This window comes from Eutrigla gurnardus (assembly GCF_963514095.1).
Source record: "Eutrigla gurnardus genome assembly, chromosome: 10".
In the NCBI taxonomy this organism is placed as follows: domain Eukaryota; kingdom Metazoa; phylum Chordata; class Actinopteri; order Perciformes; family Triglidae; genus Eutrigla; species Eutrigla gurnardus.
In genome coordinates, this window is record NC_139924.1 from 20,792,806 (window position 1) to 20,804,248 (window position 11,443).

Below are 11,443 nucleotides of genomic sequence, written 5' to 3' on the forward strand. Positions count from 1 at the left end.
AGTCTGCAAACATTCCTCATTTGTCCTACGAGAAGCTACCGTGATGATCTTGCAGTGCCATTAAAATTCCCTCTGCACCAGAGACAGAACATAGCATGAGTAATTGGATCAAGGCATTTTTCCACATCCGAGTAGGAGTGAGGTGGGGGGGGGGGGGTTATTGGCCACCATCAGCACTGATTGACAGCAGGAAATGCATTTTTTATGCTCATGGATGTCAAAGCTGCACCTGCGCTGCTGCATTTGTAAAGCATACTTCTGGGAGGAGGAGGAGGAGGAGGAGGAGGAGGAGGAGGAGGAAGTAAACACTGTGTTTACGTACTGTTCCTGCAGCTGGCACACGTGCAATTGTGGTGAAGAAAAGTAAGAAGTAAAACTGAAAATCACAGTCAGGTCTCCTTAACGTGTACGCCTTCAGCCTGCAACTAACTACTTCTTTCATTGTTGTTTCTAATGAAACATTGGCTTATAAAATGTTGGAAAATATGCATTTTTAAATGCAGTCACAATTAACCAAAATCCAGGTTAACAGACCTAAATTGGATCACTTACATTTTGGCCTAACAAAGTACTTCAACAATTAGCCGAGTATAAAGATTGTTGCAGATCCTGTCAACCTACAAATTAATCAACTGACTTGATTGATTCAGTTCTATTGTGCTAAGAGGGCAAAGGAGAACATGCGGTGAGTGACATCAGAAAAGACAAAGAAAGACAACCTACAACAAACCATCTATTCTGCACTTGATAAGCAGCGGACTCACACATCCCACTTGTGATTTACAGCAATAAATGGAGTGATAAATTGGGTCAGTAGTACTGAGAGTGCTAGAGTTAAGTACGTTTAGGTTAATTTTACATTTGACATCCAATCTAAAATTGGGCCCCTGTTCATCAGCTATACTGGGAAACTATGTGGTCTACACTCACACATACACATGTACAATACATGTACTACTGCACCTTATATCTTGAACTGAGGACGTATTGTTACCTAAACATTCTGGCTAAAGATAGCACAAGGTGCAATACTTGTCACGAGGAAATTACTGCCAAGTGCAGCAGCTACTCAAACTCTTTAGATGTCCCACACGTTGGAGGCAAGAGAGTTACAAGAGAAAGGTAGGGAAGCACAAAGATGCTGATCATTTTCATTCCAAGTAGAGTTGTTCTGAATACGATACCAGTATCGGAAATGCCTCCGATACTGCTGCAATTGCTGGCATCGGTATCGGCGAGTACTGGAGTCCATCCGATACCACGTAATTTATTAGAAATAGGAATTTATTTAAGATTAAATGCCTTTTTTTATTTTACAATATGGTGGCTGTACTTTATTTATTTATTTAATAATTATTCCTATATTTATTTAGTTAAGTTGCTGTTGCACTACTGTTTTATACTGTTCCATTTAAAAAAAAAAAAAAAATGGCTTCCATTTGCTGCATTCATTCATGTTTTACAAAGGGTTTAACCGGAGCCGGGCCTTACCACAATGATAATCATATCACAGCCATGCAGGCGTAGTATGATCTTTTTCTTTTTCTAAACACACTGGTATCGGTATCGGTACTCGGTATCGGCTGATACCCACAGCACGAGTATCGGAATCGGTATCGGGAGGGGAAAAACGGTATCGAAACATCTCTAATCCCAAGCCTAGCTCGAGTGACACAAGAGAAGAAAGAAACCTATGGACCTATTATGCTGAACTGTCCAGACAAGTTCCACTGTAACTCCAGCCAGTTAGAAGGATGTAGCAGATAAAACGTGATGCGGTGAGAGTGTGCCGAGGTGGTTGGACATGGAAGTAAAGCGTGCTGGCTGACTTCCCCGCATTCCCCGCCTGTCAGGACGAGGCCTACTCTCCCAGATTCCAGCCAAGTCAGAGCTCCATTCCTCCTCTCCCACTTCCATATAGAAACACACGGCAGCATCGGAGTGAAAGTAGGTCAAGATAATTACAAGATACGGCATGCTTAAACACACAGGTTTTACCTGCCGTCTCCTTAAGTCTTTTATTTCCTGTGCCTCTGCTCCTTGCTGGGGGTGTCTGGATAGCAGCTTGCACACTGCATCTGATGGACGAGAGGACAAAACAAATGACTGCTTGGGGAGCGGGAATACCACAATATATGTCTGGGAGCCGTTTCTTTAAGTGTCATGTTCATAGTGGAGTTGAGACAGTAAAGGGGCAAGTTTAAGATGATAAATAAACACAGAAAATGGAAAGAGAACAAGATGGGTTTGGCCCTCTAAGTGAGAGACAATACTGAACACACAAATGTGCATCACCTGATGTAAGCTCCCACACACTCACAGAGGCTCCAGCTGCTCCGTCACCCGAGATAAGACAACCGAAAGAACAGCGTGCCCCTTCTGACCCTGTGCTGTTTCTTCTTACCATCTATTCCCTCTGCCTCATTTCGCTATGATACATAATCATTCCACTCATGGTCACTGTAGAGATTATTAGCGAAAAGAATTAAAAACACATATTGCCTCTATCTCTAGTTATCCATCTGTTACGCAGTTTTTAATTCTGAAAAGACTGAAAACGAAACGCAATCAACTGTGAAACAACAAGCAGATGTATCAGAGCAACATCACTGAATGAATGAATGCCTCACATGGAAAACAGCAATGTATGATTCACCTTTTCCCATTTGTGGACATTCAGTTCTAAGAAACAAACAACAACAAACATAAGTACTGCATGTGACCACGGCTGATACAGACATATTCAAAAAAATGACCTCTGTATGCAGACAAAGTATCCAAGGCAGTCCGTAGGGTTCTCCTCGGGACGTCTGTTGATAGCTCAAAGAGCTGCAACTATATGGAAACCAAGATGTAAAGTATACCGCGGGCATAAACCCACAATGACGCTGTGCACAGTGATGACACACAATGCACACACTGATTGTGGCCAGTAAACTTCCTGTTTTCCCCCAGTGGTTAAGATGCCCTATCTTGTTTACCAGGGTGTGTCACACAGAGGTCCACAGAAACAACTGTGGTGAGTGTGTGCGAGTAGAGTTTTATGTAAAGGCACAGTGACACAGAAAAAAAAAAAAATCATAGAAAGAGTTGGGACCATGTTTTTCCAAGAAAATGGGCACTGAAACACTTTGAACACACACAAACACACACACACACAAACATTGGATGACCGGCTCCAGGAAGTGCGCTGTTAAACACTGATAAAATCTCCGGCCAGAGACAGTCAATGTTTAACTCCCATTCTGGATTCAGCTCAAAGCATCACATGATCCACAGCAAGTGTGTGTGTGTGACAGTGATTTTAGGAGAAATTGAGAGACCAAGACAGACAGAGGATTCACTATAGAGTGTTTCAGCGATGACGTTTTTGCCGGAGGGACAGCCTTAAAGTTAGCTCTGCCACAGTTCTCTGGGCACAACGCTACTCTAATGTCAATGGGTTTTTAGGGGCTGATGCTGAAAAGAATCTGTGATCTTGTAAAAGTTTGTATAACTGGACCGTGACTACAGATTGATTGGTTATTGCTCACCATAACTTGACTTTTATGTGTTTGTTATATTTCCAGGAACAAGACAATCTAAACGTCCCACTACAGTATTCATCTCTTTAAGTCTTGATTTAAATAAATATTAATTTGACAGCCAGACAATAACAAGAACACAAGAAAATAACTTGATATAAAAAAGGTCTACTGACCTTTATAGAAGTAAATCTGATTCAGTTTTCTTCCGTTTAAGATGCATTTATATATCTGCCGCCTGAGATTATTTTTGACATAACAATGGTAGTTTTATAAATTACAAAAATCATAAATGTGTAAAGGCTTCCTACACAATTTTTAAACCTCCAATTGAAAAGCTACAATTGGGTAAACTGGAGCTGCACACTATTGACGTGTCGGTTAGTCAAGTAAATGAATAAATGGTTGTTGTTGTTTTTTTAAATGCTTTCCCCCCCCCCATTCTGAATGACTTATTTCCAATAAAGTGATGAGCACATCTCTGGTAAATAATTAAAAGCTAGCGGCTTTAACCTTCATGTGCATTCAGTGGGGTTTCTAATGCAAAAGGAAATCGGCAAATACACTGTAGGCTACTCTAACTGACCAAACACACACACACCCCCCTCTGGTACAGGAATGTGAGGAATGCACAATCCTAAAAAGTCTCTCATCCCACCTCACCTCGTCTGCAAATGTGCCCGCTATTTCTCATTGCATTGGTCATGTGGGTCAGTCACTGGGGCAGCAATGCTTTCACTCCTCGCCAGCCTCATAAACAGCTTACAACCTTCAGACCATAAAGGGCAGCTGAGAGCTCCTATTGTTAACAGGTGGTTTGTTGAGCCCTAAGGGGATTGGGCATAATAAACCAAATTTCCTTAAGGGCGGTCCCTGTCCTGACACTAGCAATGACTTCACTCCTGGGCCCAAGCATTAGCAAATAAAGCCTGGAGGTGGACAAGTATGATGAAAGGGAATACATTTACAGCTACTTTTGTTTCGCAAAAGAAAAATGTTCACTGTGATGGACCTCGTGTAAGTTTCAGGTCTCTGGAAATCGTCAAACAAAGAGGATTTAGGCAAAGAGCTGGAAACATCCAAAAGGAATGCGGGAGTGATGCACCAGTACAACAATTTCACGCACTCCCCAAACCCAAGTGATGTCTGAAGAGCCATTACATTTGGCCAATGCGTCATCACTGCCTCACCGTAAACAAAAGAGCACTGTCTGTCCATTTCTAAAAAAACAATACACACCCACTCGTTAGCACAGTGGGATGTTTATAACCCTCCATCACGGAAAACCATGAGAAACACACACAGGCGGGTTTTACTGTCATCAAAGTGAAATTACAAGTATTTCATATGAGGTCTTTTAATCAATGCATCTCCTCTGTGGCGTCTGTGTCTATCCGTGGCCTTTACCCTCTCCTTCCCCCTTGTCTCCCTTTTTTTAGCACTTGCTTCATTCTCTATTTTTAGGTGCTATTGTGAGGCTGCCCTGTGGTGGGCGGAGTGTGAGAGTGTCTCTCTGTGTGTGTGTTCTCAAAAAGTTCCCCTCGGAGGCTGTAAATCAGTTACCTTCGGGGAGGCTGACTGAGCAAAGGTCTCAGCCTGTGGTGCATCACTCACAAGACACACACACACACACACGCGCGCAACGACAAGGTGTCACACTAATTACAACACAGCCAGACACACAATGATGTAGTTGGCTGATATCAGTCGTACGTCACGTCATTTCACACAGAGCCCGGTGATAATTCAATGTTATAATTTCATCCACTTTCCGTGATGATGCACAATTATGTCGTCTAAATTGATGACAAGCGCATGCCGACTAAAACATCCCAGAAGATCGGCTCATTCTGCACTAAAGTTCAAATGAAAACATGCTCGATACTTTTCAGTATTTCATTCAGGAATATACATAACAGACTAGAATTTCACATCGACTGTTTACTTGTTGAATATGCAGAAATCGTGATACATATTGTTGGATATATGAAACAACATATCGAGATCACAAGGGGGGGGGGGGGGGGGGGGGGGGGGGAACAGAAGTGAGAAAGGTTGAGAGGGAGAGATAAACTCTTAACACTGTCCAGACTTGTGGACCTAATGACACAATGACATCATGAAGGACAGCATGATGTCAGACGATGGGCATGGTTGCAATTTAACACAGTTCCGTGTTAAAGTGTAATCATCGCTTTGTTATAAGGTATTCTGCATAAAACAAGCAAGAAGTTCCACATTTTCTCACTTGTGTGACAATTTAATAGCAGAGTATTATTCATTTATTATGAATTAATTACTATTAATTAATGTATTATTCCGAATGCTCCCTGTAAGTGTAGGCTATCCCAGATCTTGTGCCGTCTCTAAACAGACACCCAAGATGTCGGCGGTTTTCAGTTATGTGTGGACGCGTGGGTGGAGGAATGCTGGCAGGGTGGCAGCATGTCAACGCACCTTCACATGTATGTAACGTGCACATTCATCGCTTTTAGGGAGAAAGGCATACCAAGAGATCAAAAGGCTGGACGCGTGCTCTCAACAAGAATGTGTGTGTGGGACAGAGTGTTCCTGCGTCATCAGCAGTTGCAGACGGGGACCTGCGCTGGAAGGAAGCGTTGCTATGGAGATGTGAAGCTGAGGTTTTGCCCTCTCAGGTTGCAGAGCGGAGGCTGGAGTCCCCTCGGACGGCGGCATAACTGGACGCTATCTATGCATCTTGGGCTGCTGCGGTTGCTGCCTAAAGCTACTGTATCTGCGAGGGGACGCAAGTCTCATAGTACAGATGAGTGGGTCTTTTGTTATGACGCATTAGTTTGATAGGTTAAGAATATTCATTTTTGATCTCTTATGCAAAGTGTATTTTCCATCTTTTCAAAGTCTATCGTCTATCGTACATTTTAAGTGTTTATCTGTATACATGTGACTGGATGAAAAACTCTTGTGAAATAAAGAAATTCTTACGCATTAAGAGACAAGAATATGAAAGTAAACATAACTATTTGTTGGTCTATTTTGTATCCACTGTAGTTCCAACAAAATTTCCACCTCATACCAGTCTGCGTTTTTATTTTTTACAAGGTATTGTCACGTAGTCTGATGCATTTCTTTTCATTGTGAGAAAATGTTCACCATCATTGCATCACACATTCATATTAATCCTGTTCCCTGCCTTGATACCATCATCATCACCCCAAAATCTTTGCATTTCAAAGATGGATCGCTATGGAAATACATATGTGTATACACGCCGGATTAAGGCAGTTTTTGCAACGCTTGCCCGTGGGTGATGTTGGGACTTTGAAATTGTGTTGACTCTTGAAATTTTGAGCGTATTCTAGTCCTGCTCAATGTGTTAAGTGTCCTGAGATGACTTCTGTTGTGATTTGACACTATAAATCAAATTGAATTGAATTGAATTATTAGCTGGCTGCGTGTCATTAAAAGACATGTTTCTTCTCCTGCCTGGATGAGTGTCCCGTTGTTTTAACTTGACATTTCACTTTGTATCACACGCTGGTATTTCATCATGTAATGCAATACTGATAATCTATATATCATCATCACCGGCTGACTTGGGAACATAACGGTCTACAACTGGGAGGTGACGGCAGGACAGCAACCTTTTGATACAAGAAGACACCAAATCTAACCCCTCGCTCTCTCGACGGTCCTAAATATAGTTCGTCTTTTGGGTTTGTATTTCCGTCAGAAGAGCTCCTTAATGCAATGCAGCTCGTCAGCAAATTTCAAAATGCCATAACAGCAACAGAAAAGGCAGCGAGCAGCAACTCTGTCGCTCATGTTCAGGGAGTCTGCACTTCCTGCATGCATACGTGATCGAAGATGCTCAGATGTCGTTTCCATTCAGCAACCGGAGGGAGAGTCTGTTTTCTTCACATTTCATTCACGAACGGTATGCAGAAAGCGAGTGTGCTGATGGTGACGGGGAGGATTGTGTCAAGCCTTGAGATAGGTTTGTGGCATTTACATTACTCTGAAGAGTACTTGAGTAACTGCTTTGAAGTCTAGTTGAATGCATTTCTTCTCTGTGAATGAATCAAAAGGGAGTCATTTGTTTCGTATGTTACTGTGCTGACTCCTTTACCTCGCTCCGATCATCTCGTCTTATTTCACTGTACCTTGCCCTGGCATTTGGCCCCGCTACTTGGTATGTGACTCTGAACCTCTCCTGCTGTCTCTGTGCATTCCTTGGCAGGTCCTGGCCTGCTGTGCAGCAAAGTGAAGAACTCCCGCAGGCTGTTCTCAACTCACAGTCGCTCGCATTTCTCGCTATGCCGATTTCCACGATACGTATAGTTCTATAATAAGCAGTAACGCCACTGACTAAACTGGAAAAATACATGAAATTGTGCCGCTCAGCAAATTCAGTCGTCATCATGCAAGCTAGTGGCCTAATTGTGAACGCTTAGCTTGCACACACACATGAAAAAGAAAAGAAAGCCACATCAACCGACTCACTTTCATACTCATCTTTGAGAGGATGTTACGCAAACCGTACGCTGTTATGAAGGGTGATTAGGAGGGGAGAAAACAAAGTAAATGGGGATCGCACAAACAATGAGTAACAACAGTTGCAACACGTTTCACTCCACAAGCAAAGGAAGATAATAGAATATACTATTGAGGCTATACTATTATTGTTGCAATATATATATATTTTTCCCCCTTTGATGCTACTCCACTGCTCAGTTTCTATATTTTTCAATAATGCTGCCTTTCAGAGCTCCAGCAGTATTCAAGCACAGCAGCCAGTATGACGGGAACTCAAAGAAGGAGCGTACTTGTCAGGCATAAATCAGCTGGTCAATGTCCGGACCTCTGGCTCAATACCAAAACACAGCCTGTCTGACACTTTGCACAAACACATTGCAACTCATTATTCTACATATAAAGCCTTCAAAATCCACCTTTTCTAACTGGACCAAAATGAAACAATCACTGTTGACATCAAAGCGTTCCCAAAAGGTTCACCTAGTATTGATGCAAGCACCCTTAAAGTTGAAAGTCAGCGTTTTCACCTCACAGTCATTGTTTTGTTTGAAATTCAACATGGCGGAGTAAGAGCCAAAACTAAGAAATATAAATCACTGTCCAAATACTTACCGGCTGCACTGCACGTTTAGTTTGACTATGCTGCAATATGCCATCCCGCCGTGGTTGGTTTCTTTATGTGCTTTGCTTTAAGACTTGAGGAGTTTTTGAGGCTCAACAGTGATACATGCTCCAGCAATTAAATGCATTATAGTTCTCCGTATGCAAGTCTGGCAGTATTAGTCACAGGCCTCTTTGCTCTAAGCTTCACCTCGTAACTTCACCACGTTACCAGACACAGAACTTTTTCTCCAGTCGAAGTCTCCGCCTTTCCCTTTTCTCAGCGTTAATTCAGCCTCAAACACCCTATATGGTTCAAGAAGCTCAATCCTAAACCACTACACTAATCAGAGGCCTCACACTCAAAATAACTTCACAGTACTGTTCAACTTCGTTAGGCCGATGACACGGTACATGGACGTCAGCACAGTTGCAAGACGTCTTTCTTTTTTTTTGTGGGACACTTATTTAGAATTCTGCTTTCATTTGGACCCAGTGTCTCTGGAGAGGCATGCTTTGGGACTAAATCTGGCTCGGAGTAAATAGCTGCATTGTTGGCTGATGTCTGTGAAGTGACGTCAGTTGGTCTTATCAGTGTTGTCTAACTTTACCTCAAGAGGGGCCTGACAGCGGAACCCGCCCAAAAGAAAAGGGCGGCCAGGACCACTGCCTGATCATAAAACATCATATTCAAATGCATCAGCTCGGTAACAACGTTTCACACAGAGGCAGTGCCGTGCCGGTACAACAACTAACAGCCAGCGTTGGCTCGGGGGAATTCTTCTCTCCTTTTGTAACATGGCTCTGCGATTCTTCTCTGTGCGGGACAACAGCGCAGGTGGAAATGTGTGCGAGCTGCAGTGGAGATGCCTTTTAATGACGCCGTTTGGTTGTTTGTAGATAAAATAACCAGATTACCATTAAATACAATAGGAATCCAACAGTGCCATAAAGCAGCACTGCTCATCAGTTGTCTAAATTGTCCTAATACAAATGGTATTTAGCCTCTGGTGCTGAAACAACACCACACAAACATGCCATCACGCTCAAACTTAAAGCTAGGTGCTACTGAACACCCGCCAATAGTGCACGAGAGCACCCACGTACACAAACACACCTGTCAACAAACTTGCATTTGTTACATCGCCCTTGTGTTGCCTGACATGACCTCTGCAGACGTCCTGACACAGATTGACCTCAAACTAAACTCCAATTCATAAATCCATTTCTATTGGCTCACTTTGAGCAGTGGGGGCCCTTTAAGGAAATCTCAGCCTGAGGATATGTTAGGATCGTCTTTTTGTAGAACGCAAACAAGCACGCCCAAAATCAGTCACAAGTTATATGCACGCAGACATTAAAAAGGTTGGAATTGATCCAAATAGGTTTCCTGAGAAAGAAAGAGGTAGACATGCATGAACCTGAATCCAAATTCAATTATAAAGAAGTAGGCTCACTGACAAGTCACCCATTATTGGTCAAAAAACACACATTTAAAGATAACATAACTGTTTGGGACACACACACACCTTATCAAATGAATCCCCAACTGGTGATTCATGAAGTTTTTTTTTATGAATCAGCTCTAGTTCCAGTACATCAGGAGGATTAGACTAACCTGATGCAGCGGCTAAAACTCCACCTAAAGCTGTGTTGTGTGTCAGCGTTGACTTCTGTCTTTGAATGAAATAAAACCAAGTGATTGACAGAAAAGCTGACTCAATGAATCACTCTGCAAAGTTTCATATCCTCTACATATTGTCTCGTCTGTCCATTTCTCAACAATACAACAGCCACAGTGGTGACGGGGGCTTAGAGTGTGTCCCAATGGTCCCTTAGACCACTTGTGGTTTTGTTTCCTGACATGGGGGACCGGGGTCACTGAAGACCTCAAGGAGGATCTCTATCAGAATGAGAGGGAAGTAAAAAGGTTTTGATATCACTACAGGACTTGTGACTAAAATAGCTATAAGTGCTTCTATCATTGTTGTCAAAACGGGAACATTTAACAAACATAGTCCAAGCTAAATAAAGACAACAATACAGCTCGTTTGAGAGGCGTGATCTCTCCGGGACGCTACTTTCTGTCCTCGTACCGACCGAGCACCGGACAAACCCAACAAACCCAGTCCTCTCGGTCGGTTGCTGAAGTCAACGACTCTCTTAACCAGTTTTGACCCTTTGACAAATCCTCGGGGAAAAAGTTCCGCTATATTCCGCATAAACTTACATACGGGAACAACAGTGGATAGTCATAAAATTGCAACTGAAAAACTGGGGGGGTCGTCACCGCCGCCCTTCACAATTCATTACGCGAACGTTTTTTTTTTTTTTTTTTTCCCCATGGCGATAACAGGCAAAACAAGCAGAAACATGTTATCTAAAATAACGGCTGGTAACATAGTTGTTTGGTTCAATGCCGAATTAAAGTGTGCGAGTTATGTACTGCGAGGCAGGGCGGTGTTAATATCGCTTGGCCTCATGGATAGCTAAGCAATGAGACGTGGAACTGACAGATCGATGAACGAAGTTCGGCGTGAGCTCCTCACTCGACAAGTGAAAAAAAAGAGAGGGTCAAATCGTCCGTATAAAAAAAGAGACATAAGTGGGGACTTACCTTTAGTCTCTCTCTGGTGTGAGGTCGTTGAAGAGTGTCTAGACTGCTGTGGGTGTCTTCGGGACAAACGGCGCGGTCTGACACCCGGCCGTCCCTCCACGCAGGACAGATCTCGCAGGTGGACACGGGAGCGCGGTCTCGCTTCCTGCTTGTTTCAGAAGGTGAACCACCGCCACAGCTGCTTCTT

The 11,443-nt window shown here is 43.0% G+C and overlaps 1 protein-coding gene across 2 annotated transcripts in view; it reads right to left on the reverse strand.

Moving 5' to 3' along the window:
- pik3cb (phosphatidylinositol-4,5-bisphosphate 3-kinase, catalytic subunit beta) overlaps positions 1–11,443 on the reverse strand; it is a 44,585-nt gene extending 33,142 nt beyond the window's left edge. Inside the window, exons 1-2 of one of the 2 annotated variants that reach the window (XM_084020118.1) lie at positions 11,257–11,443; positions 1,999–2,078 (exon numbers count right to left, since the gene is read on the reverse strand). The gene's annotated coding sequence lies outside the window, so the exon portion shown is untranslated. The remainder of the gene's footprint in view (positions 1–1,998; positions 2,079–11,256) is intronic. The other variant, XM_084020119.1, reaches the window with a different exon arrangement.